Source organism: Myotis myotis, unplaced genomic scaffold, assembly GCF_014108235.1.
Source record: "Myotis myotis isolate mMyoMyo1 unplaced genomic scaffold, mMyoMyo1.p scaffold_m19_p_9, whole genome shotgun sequence".
Taxonomy (NCBI): Eukaryota; Metazoa; Chordata; class Mammalia; order Chiroptera; family Vespertilionidae; genus Myotis; species Myotis myotis.
Genome location: NW_023416401.1, coordinates 60,929,410 through 60,944,847, shown reverse-complemented (window position 1 = coordinate 60,944,847; position 15,438 = coordinate 60,929,410). Strand labels below are relative to the sequence as shown.

At 53.6% G+C, this 15,438-nt stretch overlaps 1 protein-coding gene across 5 annotated transcripts in view; it reads right to left on the bottom strand.

Annotated features, from left to right (window-relative positions):
• Nucleotides 1-15,438, bottom strand: part of NOL4L (nucleolar protein 4 like) — a 127,444-nt gene that overhangs the window by 31,083 nt on the left and 80,923 nt on the right. The window contains exon 1 of one of the 5 annotated variants that reach the window (XM_036321776.1): nucleotides 6,468-6,614. The exons of 3 other annotated variants lie outside the window; for them this stretch is intronic. The gene's annotated coding sequence lies outside the window, so the exon portion shown is untranslated. Of the gene's footprint in view, nucleotides 1-239; nucleotides 1,301-6,467; nucleotides 6,615-15,438 lie in introns of those variants that run through there. One more of the 5 variants, XM_036321779.1, reaches the window with a different exon arrangement.

Sequence of the window (15,438 nt, the reverse complement as noted above, 5' to 3'; positions counted from 1 at the left end):
ACCCTTAGAGGTACCCAGCCCATGCAGGCACTTGGAGTCAGGACCAGGGACATACTCACTTGGGCCCCTGGCTACCCAAGGGACACTGTGCTCAGGGTATGAACTGAAGTCCTGGTTGAGTAGGAAGGCCCTCTCCTGACTCTGATTGTTGAAACACGGAGTATTCTATTAACATCTGGAAGCACCATCTACTCAAAATGCCCCATCCACTCATTCAACAGTATTTACTGGACACCTACTATGGACCAAGCACCTTTCCAGGTGCTGGGAGATTCAGCTGTGGATCAGAGAGCTGGTCCTCCTGGTGCACGCCGCCCAGGTGGAAAAACACATGATGCTGGTGGTGATGAGGGGTACAAAGCAAAATAAAGCTTAATAAGAGGGGAGAGGGGCCTGCAGGACTGTGGCTGCGTGGCCAGGGAGGACCTCGCTGCCAGGGAACAAAGGCAGAGGCCTGCAGGGAGTGAGGGAGGTGGCTGTGGGGCAGTCTATCCAGAAGCATTCCAGGCCACGGCACAGGCTGGTGCATGTGAGGAGTAGCCACACAGGAGTGTCCCCTCCCAAGATGCACAAAACCTTGGGCAGGGCTGTCTCCAGCTCAGAGAAAGGCTTGTAGAGTGTTCCACTGAACACGCAGTGTTCTCGCCGAGAAGCAGGAAAGAGTAAGAACCACTAGGTGCAGCACCGAAGGCTCCCACATTCTTGCGCCACTTGGTCAAGTTTAAAAGAACAGCAGAAGTCAGAGTTTATCAGGTGGCAAGTGCTCCCTTGGATCACCTCATTTCACCCTTCCCACAGGCCCACCAGGTAGGTACAGTTACCAGCCCATTCTACAGGTAAGAAAACTGAGGCTCCAAGGGGTTTAGGCACTCGCCCAAGGTCATGAGCTAACAAGTGGCAGAGCCAGATGTGTACAATCCTGAAGGCCCAGACACACTCTCCTTGCCTCTGCTCATCTGTCCCTCTCACCTGGAATGCCCATACCACTGTGGTGCCCCATGACCCAAATTCCTCTCCATCAACTCCAGCTCAGTCTCCATCGGACCCAAATTCCTCTCCATCAACTCCAGCTCAGTCTCCATCGTTCCTCTTCTTGCACAACCTGTCTGCCTGTACCATTAACCCCATCAGTCAGTCAGGCACCCCCCCCTCAGCTGTAGCATGTCAACACACAGGTCTCTGCCCTGTCTTCCCCAGAAAAACTCTAAGCCTTTTTAAGAGTGGGAACCAAACCAAACAAAACAACAACAAAAAAGAGTGGGGACCAGGCAGTATGTTCCCTGGACCCTCCCGCAAAGCAAGGGAGACTTACTGAATCGGCTGAACCGCCTGGTATGATACTGGTATTTAATGACAATGTGGCATTAGTTTGACAATTAAGGACTCGGTCCCACTGCATACAGTTCTTGAGTGGAGGCCATAGGAAACCGGACCGTGGCTGGCAGGGTCTCCTTCCTACAGCAGAGCCTAAGCTCAAATCACTTAACAGTTCACACAATGATCCCCCTTTACCTCCCCTGCTCTGATGGTGCACATTGGGAAGAGGTGTGCGAACTTTTACACTGACTTTGCACCCACCTGATAATGAAGGCCACATCCAGTGTCCACACACAGGGGTTTCAGGGCAACGGTCTTATGAGATTTCCTTGCAACAGCCCCCCTCCATAAAGCAGGCCTCCATGCCAGGCCTATCTCTAGATGTGGCACCTGCTCAAGGGCACCATACCTAGTGGCAGAGCTGGGATCTGAAGCCAGACAGTCTGCCCAGAGCCCACATCACAGTGTCACCACACCAAGAGGCTGCTCACCACACTTCCTCCCTTCAATAAAAAAAAACCAGATTCCTTAACAACGTGTCTCAAGATGAGATCCAAAAGGAACTCATGGGAGACTAAGCTATATTTACTTTCTCTCTCTCTCTCTCTCTCTCTCTCTCTCTCTCTCTCTCTCTCTCTCTCTCTCCAATGTTGACACACATTTATTGAGCATATACTCAATATGTGCTGGTGTTGTGCTAGGGACATAATGACTTAGGGAGGGTTCCTTTCCTCCAGGACCTTGTTATCTGGGGAAAGCGACCAGCAAAAAATTCTGACCCACTTGTAAGTGCAGAGAGAGAAAGGGGGCTGTGAAGTCCCCTCCACAGTTACTAGTATCTACTGACAATCATACTCTCCCCAGCAGTGCTCTCATGGCCCCCAGGGTTTTGCTACATGAGTCCCTATTATGTGAGTGATGGTTCTATATAAGATTTTGACACTTGCTACTACAGCAACATTTTAAAGTGAGCAATCAAGTCCCTTAAACCTAAGGGGGGGCGGGTGGGGAGAGAGAGAGCAAGTCCCAATCAAACTTAGTTTCCACACCTTCACTTTCAGGACTGACCTAGGAGAGAAGCCTTCCCAAGACCTCTTTGCAACTCACCTGCTACAACAGAGCCCCCAGCTGCAGAGGGTAGACTGTAACTTCACCGCCTCTCTCTGAGCCAAAGCTCCAGGAGCAAGCTAATTACACATGCAATTACCAGCACTCACAGTTCAGAGCCCATCAGCAACTGTGCAGAGGGGCAAAAGACACCCAAGTCCAGAGGCATCTGTGGGAGGTGGTACACAGGTTTGCCAGTGGCAGGGCCCCAGGCCTGTGCCCAGACCTTGAGTGCTCCCCCTACTCGCCCAGAAGTCCTAAGTCATAGCCAGGTACATCTTGCTTTCCCCTCCTGGAATTTCAAGGGAATTTGGTCTACTAATTTCTCTCTGTAAACAAACTTTAATGACACTTGTATTAGAAAATAAATGAGTACAATCCATTATTTCTGGGCCGTCTCTCTTCAGATCCCATGTGACTGGCTGGATAGCTGCCCTTGACTCCTCTTACCTCTGACCTCAGACACCCTGAAGCCTGCAGCCTTGCGCACCTGCTGGTAAAGTGCATCATTTATTCGGCACAAAAGGGCCTGAGCCATTGTGGTTCACAGAGGGATAGAGCCTACTGCCCTTCTGAAAAGAGAACTCAGAATGGGAGGGGGCAGGCAGACAGCACCCAGCCAGCCCTTGGGACACACCCAAATCTGGGCAGAAGGAGAGGAGCCCAAACCCTCTCTGCTCTTATCTGCAGTCCAAAATTCATGGGCAGGTTCAGTTCCTCTCTGCCCCGGTTCTGAGGCTCTTCCTCCTCTGCAAACAAACGAGCACCAACCACTGCCCGGCCCGGGAGGAGGGGAAAACAGGAGAGCAGAGGGGAAACGGTGGAAACACGCCTGTATCCATGGTGTGTAACTATGGGCAGGTGCTATCAGTAACATGATTATTTTACAACTGGGGTCAATTTCTCGGGAACTGGGTTCCTGGTGCCTCTGAAGTTGAGCCATTTGCATCCTTCAGGACAGGGATCCTGGGGCGTGCCTCACACAACATTTTCCAGGCCTTTCCCCAGAGCTGTAACTCTATCTCTACCACTTGCTTTGAGAAAGAAGAGGAGGAGGATTTGCTGAGAATTTAGTGCAATTGTAAGCCACAAGCCCTGGCCAGGAGCCTTGGGTATGGATTTCAGAGGACGGGTAGGGATGTGCAGGGGGTGTTTCTGGGCTTGGCAGGAAACAGACCCCTCTCTGTCCAGCTTCAGGGTCTGTTTGATGAGAGGCTGAAGCTCCTGCCAAAAGACCACCAGACTTGGGCAGTTCCCCAGCACCAGCTCTACCCAAGCAGGCGGGTACCAAGGCGTAGGAAGTGAGCACCGCCTTCTGGAACACCTGCAGGCCCTTCCAGGCCCTGGAAATTTTTCAATACAAGGCAATTCCTCCCTTGTCTCCATGTCAGCGAGCATTACACACACAGCCTTCTGAGCATGCCAAGAAGGTACTGAACCACATTTGACCCCAACTTAACCACTTCAGTTCATCCGATGGCTTATTAATGGAAGACAAACCCCCACTCCCACCAGGATCTAAAGCAACCAGGGTTCAAATCCCTGTTGTGAAGGGACTGCACCAATGAAATCGTAGGGTGGTCCGAGTCACCCACCACTCCTGGGAGCTGTGGGGTCCCAACACTGTAGCTTCATGCTATCCCCCAAGCCCATATGGCCCGCCGGGGAGGAAGCCAGCCTCCCAGGGACACACCCTGCACAATTCCACTCCTTCCTGCTAACATACCCCCTCTGCTTAAAAGCACAAGCTCTTCTGGGAAATGTGAAGTGGGGGAGAGCTGAGACAGAGCCAATCACCTACCACATTTTAGGTGTGTTCTCTCTCATACACACACACACTGTCTGCCAGAAACATATTCATATATACATGGGAATGCTCTTGCTGTCATGGACGCCTGGGTGCTGGGGGGTGAGCATTTTCAACACCTTCCTACTAGTGTATGGAGTGTAAAACAGGCTTTTGTTCCCCAAGCAAAGGCAACTGGCTGTTTTCCCAGCACTCCTCACCACGAGGGCCTGCCATGAACAGGGGTCTCTTTAAATGGAGGCTGGAGAGATGGGCTTTAGCAGACAAGGTTCATCCAGCCAAAAGGAGGGCTGGAGAGGAACCACTCTGACACAATGCCCTTTAGGAGTTTCTTTCCAAGAAAAGGGCCCAGACAGGACAAAAAAGTTCTTGAGCAACTCCAGGGGCAGTCCAGCTCCACATAGCCCCAGGGTGGCCCAGGCTGGATAAGTTCCCCAAAGTCAGCCTTCTCAGCTGGGAAAGTCCTGGGGTGCTCTGCTCCCAGCTTCAGACGCAGGAAGGTGCTCAATGGGCATCACCCAGCCTTGGTGTAATGGGTGTGGGGAGAGGAGCTGTCTTGCAACCCTTCTCTATAAAATAAGCCCAGCCTGAGCTGCGATTGGACAGGAGCTTGATAGTATTCGAGGACACATTTAGGCCCTAATGGTTTTCCAATGACGGGGTGATTTACTACCTGGGGGTTAAACTACCACTGGGGCCTGGGTCATAAACAGGCCTTTCCCCTCACAGCCTACAGCCCAAAGCAAGGGCAAGATGGGGCCCCTTGTCCCATCCACAGATGGCTCTCCCAGAGTTGTGCGAGCCCCCCACCCCTCTCCCTGTCTCAAGCCCCACCTGGTGGGGCCCAGGCTGGGGTTTCCAGCTGATTCTGGGATAAGTAGGGCTTTATCTCAAGGGAGAATCTATTTCAAGCCACAATCCTTCTCAGAAAGAGGAGGAAATCACAGAGTCCAAACACCATTTCAGGTGAAATCAGGAGGTTATTAATCTCCCCTCATGGCAGACAGAAAGAAAAATCAATGTTTTTAGAGGGGGGGGGGATTCCATTTGAATTAATGGGTTTGTGGCTTCTCCATTGATCTCCGCCTCTTCACACTTTCTTTTTTGCTTTTGTGTTCTTGAGGAGGAAGGAGAGAGGGGAATCGGGAGGGGGGTAGGCCTCCCGAGAAGGGGAAGGACAGTCTAACCTTAACCTTTCTCCAGGAATAATGCTAATTAGCGACGCTTAATGAGAACTTCCCCCAGGAAGCGCCGCCCGGGAGGGGCGACCAGACTCAGGCAAACGCAGCTCCAGGTGGGAGTGGGGGGGGGGGGGTGTCACTTCGGCCCCCGAACGGCTGGAATAAAAATGCGATTGGCACTCTCCACCCCGCCCCCCGTCAAAGTGTCGGGCCCTGGAGGACTAGGTGGCAAGCGCCCAGTGGCGAGCGCGGTGTAAACCTAACTTAATCCGGACGCGCGCCCTCACTCCGGACAGCTGCCCCCGACCCATGTGCACCTTTCTTGAAGGAGCTGCCCCTTCAGGAAGGGTGGCCGACGCCCCCGGCTTCCGCTCCCACCGTACACCTGAGCGGGGCACCGGTCCGCTCGTTCCGAGCAGGGACAGGGGCCTGCCCAAGTGGGCTCAACTCTGCAAACCTCGCCTCAACTCCCCGCGCCCAGGCTGGGCGCCCCTCCCTGCCGCTCGACGCTTCCCGTCCTCACATCCCTAAACACAGTCCACTTCCCTTCTCGCCGCGGCCGCGGCGGCGGCCCCCCGAGCCCGGCCCCCGCCCCGCCGCCTGAGAACGCCTTCGTGCCCGGGACGCGGCGCCCAGCTCGCTGCAAACCGTGTGGCCGCCGCACAATACCGCGGCGCGGCGCGCACAATCACCGCCCCCAGGGCCGGCGGCGCGCGCGGGCCGGGAGAGAAGTGCGCCCGGCGGCCCCGGCGCTCCGGGCCCCGCACACCTCTCGGCACCGCGCGGCCCCCAGAGCGCAGCCTTCACTGCCCCATCACTCGGGCACACTCCCCCGCCCCCGCCCCCCGCCCGCTCCGCCCAGGGCGCAGCCGCTCCCCTGAGCCCCCCTCCTCTGCCCTGGCGCAGGAAGCTCCCCCGTCCCCCTCCCCGGAACCCCCACAGCCCCCCGCCCCCTAACCGCAGCTCAACGGCCGGCGGCAGCGGCGGGAGGAGGGGGGCGGCGGCCGGGGGCCCAGAAACTGCCCGATCTCGGGGATCCGGGCCGTACTCCGTACCTGGGCGGGAGGCGAGGCGGAGACTGGCGGTCGGGCTCCGCGAGTGAGCGGCGGTGACAGCCCCACAGCTCCAGCTGCTGCTGCTGCTGCTGCTGCTGGTGCTGGTGCTGCCGCCGCGGCCGCCCGGCGAGAGGGGCTGGCACCGCCGCGGCGCGTCACTGCCCGGCCCGGGGGCGGGGGTGGCCAGGGGGAGGGCCCAGGCAAGCGGCGGCGGCAGCGGCGGCGCCGTGGCCAAGAGGGTGGAAGGGGGAGGGGGGCACCGGGCACGGGGAGGCGGGGGAGGGGGGCGGGACCCGGCACGGGGCGGGGGCCGGGGGAGGGGAGCGCCGGGAGGGCGCACGCTAGGGGAGTAGGAGGAGCGGCAGGAAGAGGAGGTGGAGGGGCGGGCCAGAGGGAGTAGTGGGCACCGGGGGGAGGGGGAGAGGAAAAGGAGGCACCCAGAGAGAGGAGAAAGGAGGGAGAGGCGGGCGGGGGGGAAGGAGGAGGAAGAAGGGGGTGCTGGGCCAGGTAGGGGGGGAGGGATGAGGGCGCACTGGACGCACCGCCATGCGCTTCTGTGGGAGAGCACTCTTAAGGGGGAAGCGCTTCGAGGGAGAGCCTAGCTGGGGGGCGGGGGGGGATCGGGGGGTGCTGAGCCCGAGAAAAAAGGCAATGGGGTCTGTGCCCTCCCCTCGCTCCCGGAGGCCGCAGTCTTTGGGTCTCTGTGAGGGTTGGAGGGCACACAGCGGCTCTCCGCGTTCAGGCCAGGAGAGGAGAGACTTGGCCCAAAGAAAGTGACTCGGGCACCTTTAGGAACTCCCGGGGCCCTCGGGTAGGACTCGACCCCTGCGCGTCTCCGGGTTCCTGGGGGATGCGGGTCCTCGCTGGGCGGAGATGCCGGGCCGGGGGCTGGGCCCCCGGGCGGTGGAAGCGAGACCTAGGTCTGGGAAAGCCGGGCACACGGCTGGCTCTCTCCCGGGCCCCCATCCCCACCTCAGGGCCCCCCTTTTCTTGATCAAGTTCAAGCTCAGGCTCCTCGGCGCGCTGCCCACTCCCCTCCCCCTCTCTATTCCGCACCACCTCGCCTCTCACTCTTCCTTTGTCTCTTGCCCACCACTTATTTTACACCCACCCCTGCGCCCCTCCTTCCCCCAGGCAGGTGCCTGGGAGCCCAGGCTGGGCTCACCTGTCCGACCCAAACGTTTCAGCTCTCCCGAGCGCCCACCGCCGGCTCGCCCCCGGCTCCCTCCCTCCGGTCATTGTGCTCCCGTAGACCACACCGTGCAGGCTCCGTACCGAGCGCTAGCTAAGCTACAGTTGTAAAGTAATGGGACAATATCAAGAATGCAGCTCTATCCCAGACCTAGGCGCGCACTGAGCAGGGAGACATGGCATCGCCGGAGGGGGAAGACCCACGCGGCTCCGAGACGCTGTCCTCCGCGCAGACAGACCGCATCAGCCTAGGGTGCTGGGGACGGCGGTATGGGGCGTCGCGGGGTGGGGGTGGGGGTGGGGGTGGAGGGGTGGGGGGCTACATCTCCGAGCCACCTCGGATTCAGCCTGAAGCAACACGCTCGTCCCCAAACAGCAGAATTAGAGCCGACAGAGAAGGTGGGTCACGGGCAGATGCCCACCTCCCCAAATTCACATCCTCCTTTACATCAGACCAGCCTTCGGGAAAGCCTTGTGCTTTAACAGGGATGGAGTGCTGCTCTCGTGGAATTCTGTGAGGAAATGGCCAAACACCAAAACAAAAACCAGTAACGACCCCACCTCCCGGTTCCTCTGGTCGCATCGGCAAAGGAAGGACAATTTCTACTGACTGTACGCTACCACTCATTCACGGTGGAAACAACAAAGAGAAAACGAGACAGCCACCGCGACTGTTCGCAATTTTGAAACAGACTGCCTTTAACCTTCCAACTTTTTTTTTTTTTTTTTTGTAAAAAGCCTTTTTCTTTCTTCCACTGAAAGCTTTGCATTGTGAACAATCCGAGGAAAACAAGGCTCCCTCTATAGGTTAGAGTTGGAAGTACACCGCCACAGGTTCAGTGCTCAGTATATTCACCCATTAGAAAAATGAAAGGATGACAACACATCAAATTAAAGCACAGACTTACTTCCGCACATGCTGGAGATTTTACTGTCAATATACACCTCACATGTTACTCATTAGCACCTTTTATCCCTGAAATCAAATGTGTGCGCAAACAAATTCACTCCCGTTTCTCTGTGAGATTTTTACTTCACATCCTCTGTGGTGGGGGAGTTTGGAGACTTCATTACCTGAACCGCCACACATGTTGGTGGCCAATAATGATTTTTAGAATTAGTGGCCACAACTCAGTTCACCCAGGGAAATGTGAACATTTCCAACACAGGGGCGGTCCTTTTTCACTCTGAAAATGAGATGATTCAGGCCCAGGATTTCCCATCTCTTCCCACCACATTTCTAGAGACCTTTGACTTCTCCTGGTCTGAGTCACTATTTCACAGTGGTGGTGGACATCTGGGCTTGAAATATAAAGCCAAATCCAACTGAAGTTCAAAGGTGGAATTGAACCCAGATAACCCACTTCTTCTCTGACTAATAAAAGAGAGAGAGTACTGCCCAGGCGGGCAGAGCAGTGATTTTCTCTAAGCATGAAATGTGAACTCATTTACCATCCCTGAGATAAAGCAGCCCCAGCCCCGCTCGACCCACAGAAAGCAGTTAGGAGCCCTGGGGTAACCTGGCTGTTGAGCGCACCAGGAATTGGACAGGTTTTGTGTGTGCTGGAGCTGCAGAAACCTACAGGAGCTGCCACTCCTTGAGTAACCTTGTGCAGGTTGTTTTCAGCGTCCTTGTGCCTCTGGCCAACTCTCCCCATCCTTAAAGTGGCCACAGCGTGCGTGCGTCCTAACAAGGAATGGCGTGACCTAGTTTTTTGACCACTGATTCCCGCAATGATGTGTCCCAGTCGGCTGGGAGACCGCGGCAGAGAAGGCGGTTCCCTCCTGCCCATCGGGGCAGAGCTGCCTTCATGTCTCCTCCAGGCTCTGCAAATGGTGGGTACTTCTGTAAAGGAACAGTTGGTGGGGGCATTTGTTCTATGGTGTTTCTTAGCAGCAACCCTTCCTTATAGTTCCCTATATGACATGGGCCTGCTCCCCAAGTGGGGACCTAGCCATGGAACCAGGGGGTTGTTATAATTGGGAATCTTAATGTGACCAGAGCAGATGCTATTTAAACATCTCCAAGCATTAGCAAACCCATTTATGCCCAGCTGGTGTTGCTCAGTGGTTGAGCATCCACCCATGAACCAGGAGGTCAAGGCTCAATTCTGGGTCAGGGCACATGCCCGGGTGTAGGGCTCGATCCCCAGGAGGGGGCGTGCAGGAGGTAGCCGATCAATGGTTCTCTCTCATCATTGATGTTTCCCTCTCTGTCCCTCTCCCTTCCTCTCTCTGAAATCAATAAAAATATGTATTTTAAAAACACATTTATCCAACTAACTACTTACTAATGATAGGGGAAAACATGTACCTGCACAATGGAAAGATCTGCCCAACATGCCCCAACTGAGCAATCAAACAGGAAAGTGGGGTCACCTGATGCAATGTGCTCACCTCCCGAAGGGATGCAATAAGAGGATACAGCATCACCTATGCTGTGTTCTCCCCCAAAATGCTCCATCTGGATCTGATCATAACCTGGATCTGTTCTGAACTCTTCAAAAGATCCACTGTTATTAACTTGACTGTTCTAAATCATGAGACTAAAGAGAAATAGCACCTAAATGCAAAGTTTGAATCTTGGTTGGATCCTGGACGTAAGGATTGAAGTGGAGACAGTTGAAGGAGAGACAAGAGGGGTGGAGTGGAGACAGGGGTTAAGGAGGGAGACAAGTGTGGGCTCTGGGCTGAGTAGCCAGGGAAGGCCCCTTCTAGGAGAAAGCCAGCAAGTGCCCTGACCCTGGGATGGCGGAAGTTGACAGCTGGGTGAAGACATGGGCACAGTCTTTCAGGCAGAGGGAACAGCTGGTGCAAAGGCTCTGAGGTGGGAAGGGGCTTAAAATGTTTGAGGAATAGAAAGATGACCAATGTGGCTACAGCAGAGTGGGCCATGGGGAGCGGAGGAGGAGATGAGAGTGAGAAGACATGCAGGGCCAAGCACCCAGAGCCTTGTACACCACTGTGAGGTGTCTGGATTTTATTCTAAGAGTAAGGAAATGAGGCAATCTGAATTATGTTTTTAGATCAGAAGAGTGAGATTATAAGGAAGCAAGAGTGGCAGTGGGGAGACCAGTAAGGAGGTCTAGCCAAGAGTCTAGAAATAATCTAGCCTAAGGGGACTGGTTCAAATTCTGGTTCTCACACTAGACAAGTGACCTTGGGCAGCATATGTAAATCTCTCTCCGTTTCCTCATCTATAAAGTAAATAATAAGATAGTGTGTTTAATGTAGTATTTGATACCAAAATGTCCTCTTTGAAATTAGAAACCATGGTAGCCAGCCTCCACGATGGCCCAGATGATCCTCACTTCCTGGTGTCACACTTTAGAGCTGTCAGAATGAATAGGGTCGTGAAACCAGTGGGAGAGTATGAAAAGGAGGGTGTATGACGTCTGAGGTTAGGCCATAAAATGCAGCTTGATCTTTTCCCCAGAGGGAGTGCTTGGTAAATGGGAGCTTTTACCAGGATTCTAACTTTTCACAATCATGGCCACGTCCCTCTCCACAAATGCTGTGCCAGTTCACTCAGCCACCAGCAATATCTGGCAGTTCTCATTTCACTACACACTTGGCAGCACTTAGTAATCCTTTCTATCTTTGCCAGTCTGAAAGGTGAAAAATGGCATCTCTTATTTTTCTTTGGGATGTGAGCATGTTTATGTGTATCGTGTTTATTGGTCACTTATATTTCGTTTCTCTTCTTTTTTAAGAACTTGTTCATATTCTTTGTCTATTTCTCTACTTGGGTTGGTGGTCTTTTTTTTGTAAGAAGTCTTGGGAAAATGAAATTAATTTTTTGTCATATATTTTACAAATATGTTTTCTTTTTATTGTCCTTTTACTTTGTTTATGAAAGGATTTTTTTTTTTTTTGCCATATGAAAATTTTATGTTATCCCATTAATTTTATTTTCCCTTTAGGGCTTTAGGTCAAAACAAAGGTGTGTTTTTTCCACTTCAAGATTATAAAAGTAATTCACTCATATTTTCTTCTAGAGCATTTATAGCTTCATTACAGTTAAATATCTATTCCATCTGTAATTTATCTCCATATAAGTAGTGAGGTGAAGATCTAGCTTTTTTTTTTTAATGGCTATCCAAGTTGTCCCAATACCATCATTTTAAATAACTCATCCACTGATTGGAAATGCCATCTTTACAGTACATTAATTTTCCATTATTTTTTGAATTGTCTATTCTATTCTATTGATCTGTCTATTCCTGTCCCAATATTATAGCTCTAGAATATATTTTAATATATGGTGGGGCTAGCACCTCTACCCCCATGAACTGTCCCTGCCCCCACCATTATAAAGACAATTAAACCCATGCCATAGCAGAGATGCACAATGATGCAGAAAGGAGGACTGTTTCCGCCTGAGAGGTCAGTAAGGAGGGGGTGGGGGGTTTCTGGAAGAGGTGACATCGACTCAGAACCAAAAGAAGGCAGGAGGAATGGGACAGGTGGCAAAGGGGGAGGGTATTCAGGCAGAAAGAGGAGCATGGATAGAAGCGCCACAGCCTCCCAGGTGCCTGACTTCAAACTCCTCGATCTGCGGGTTGGGTTGTAGCTCAGCTCATCCATTTATTCTTCACATTTGCCAATTTTTGCACAGGCGGCTGCAACCTCACAGTAAGTTTGACACTTTGCTGAAATCCAGGAGACACTAGTGCTCTTTCCTCACTCCTTCTCTATTAGATAATTCCCCATGATGAATATAACTAAAAGAGCCTGGCTTGTTGAAGTGTACTTTCCCAACAACCACAACAAAGGTCAAAATTAGTTTCATCCATCTTTTCAGAAATGTGTTACTTGAAAATGTCATCAATTAATCTCTTCATTTCACTCTCTACTTCAAAACCTTCAACAGCTCTGAGTTGCTGGCGAAATCAAATGAGAGTTCTCTGGCCTGGTGTTCGAGGCCTTCCACAGCTCTGCTGGCCATAGAGCCTGTTCCAAACGGTGAACTGCGCTTCAGGCAGACTCACCGTCTTCTGCCCTTCAATCACCCATGTCCACACCTTTCATCATGCATGCTTTCAGGCACATGTTCTTTCCACAGATATGCATAAACCCACTACCATAAGTATGACTGACACACCATGATAATCCAGATGAAGGTCTGCCCACTTGGAGCCTGCAGGCCAGCAGGAAAGAGAGATTAAACAGATGGCCACACAGTTTCTGGTCATAGGATATATATTCAGTTTGTACTTGACAATTGTGGGACCCGCTAAGAATGAAGTGCCCAGCATGTGAGAAGGACATAGTGGATACTGGAGGGCTCCACTGAGCAGGGGACACTTAAGCTGGGCACCGAAGGATGCACGGGCATTCACTAGGTGGGAAGATGCTTTGGGTAGTTGGCAAAGACACCCTCCACCCTTGCCAAATCTAGGCCCCCTGAACTCAGAATGTCAATCTCACAGACAGCTCAACTGGCTCTGGTGACGGGCTCTGTCAGTCGACGCACTGTGGTACTTCCCGTTCCCTGCGTGGCATCTCATTTCTCCAACTGGAAGTGAGCTCCCAGGGGTTGAGACAGGCTCTTAGACGGCAGAGTCCCTCGTGGCAGGCATCCACACACAGTAGGAGCTCACCACTGCCTGACGCAGGAGCCTGTCTTGCCCCCTGCCCTGAGGTCTGTGACAGAACTCTGAGTTAAGCAGACCATCCTCAACGTGGGCCATGCTTGGTAACTCCCACAGAGCATGCACCCTCCTCTCTCTTCCTTCCTTCCTAGCACCTTTGGAGAGGCTCAGCCAAAAATCCAAGGCCAGACACCTCCATTCCTGGGCGTGTGCACAACAGAAACGAGAACTGCTGGTTCCTAGCGAACACATCTAGAATGGTCCCAGCACCAGTATTCACGGTGGCCCCAACTGCCTACCAACAGAGAAGGGACCGCGTGGCACATCCTCGCTGTGGACTACTCCGCAGCCTCGGCACAGATGACTCTCACAAACGCACGCTCATGAGCAGCAGGGCACAGGCCATAGGATTCGTTCTGGATCAAGTTCTAGAACAGGCAAACCCGTCTGTGCTGTTCGAGGTCAGGCCAGTGGCCGCCCCCGCTGGGGCAGGGACTGAAGGGGCACAAAGGGTCTTCGAGGCGCTGGCAATGCTCTATCTCAGCGATGGCGAACCTTTTGAGCTCGGCGTGTCAGCATTTTGAAAAACACTAACTTAACTCTGGTGCCGTGTCACATATAGAAATTTTTTGATATTTGCCACCATAGCAAAACAAAGACTTATATTTTTGATATTCATTTTATATATTAAATGCCATTTAACAAAGAAAAATCAACCAAAAAAATGAGTTTGCGTGCCACCTCTGACACGCGTGTCACAGGTTCGCCATCGCTGCCTGTCTCTTGCTCTGAGCACTGGCCACAGGAGGCGGATTCCGTTGGTAAACATTTACCGAGTGCCCGCTTAGTGATATGTGCTCTCTTCTGTGTGTCTTATACTTCAACAGAAGTTTGAAAGGGAAGAAAAAGCCAAGGCAGTTACCATGGCCAAGCCGCCTGGAGCTCGGCACAACCCTTAACTGCGACCAACTCGACACCGGCCCGCGCCGGATGGTGGTACAGGTCCCCTTCTTTAATCAGGCCAATAACAGGTTGGTCCTGACTGCCTTTTTACGTCTGAAGAGTAGGGGCTCATGAGGGAGATGAAATGGCTCGTCCAGTCACCCAATAGTGAGGGGACAGGCACTGCGGGGACGCGCCCGCCCGCAGTCACTGCGCTGGAAGCTAGAGGCCCTGCGGGGGCGGCACAGGGGTGTGGGTATCCAGAGCAGTGGTGGGCCCTGCTGAGGTGGGCCGCCGAGCCGACGGTGACGGCTGTGACGGGGCACCTCACGGCCTCCCGCAGAGCAGAAAGAGGAAGCCACCAGAGCAGGCTGGGCCCACAGGGCAGCCAGCGGTTTCCCTCAGGCTGGGAGCTGGGCGTGGCCCGGGGCTGCTGGAGGCCTTCAGCCTCTGCTGGACCCGAGGCTCCTCCAGGCAACCCCTGAGGAGGCTGGGCCCGAGAGTCTGCTGGGCTGGAACTCCAGCTGGCTCCTCCGCGGGTGCCTGGGGACGGGAGAGGGCCCCTCTGCAGGCTGTCAGATGCTAACGTAACCTGCTGCTCCCAGGAAGGCTCTCTGGGAAATGGGAGCAGCGAGAGAGAGAGAGAGAGAGAGAGAGAGAGAGAGAGAGAGAGAGAGACAGGCAGGGCTTCCCGTTTCAGCTGAAATCCCGTCACGATAGAGCCCACAAGGGGTGTGTGGGTGGGTGGGTAACAGCCAAGGGTTCTGGGGCCAGAGCTGCTGCTCAGAGACCTTTCTGGTGGCCGGAGTCCTGTGGTTGCCGGTCAGCCTCTAGGGTGGGGGAGCAGAGTAGGGGGCAGGCAGCGGGGAATGTGTTCTGTTTGCATTCAGGCCTTTCCTCAGTGTGGCCTCAGGCAGGTAGGTGACAGTAACTGCTCTGAGCCTTGGTTTTCCTCATCTCTAAAATGGGGGACAACAACAGGGACTTGTTTCTGAAGGCTGCCCTGAGGCATAAATGCAGTAATGCCTGCAGCGAGCTGGACCAGTGCCCAGCACAGAGCACCTGCCTACAACTTAGTTATCATTCATGATGATGATAATGTGGAAAATAAGTAACCAATACTATAGACATTAGTCAACAAACATTTATTGGGGCCCTACCATGTGCGGGGGCCTGACCCAGGGGCAGGGACTGTGGTGGTGAGATCAGCTGACCTGGGCCTGCCCGTGAAGCTGGTGGTGCTG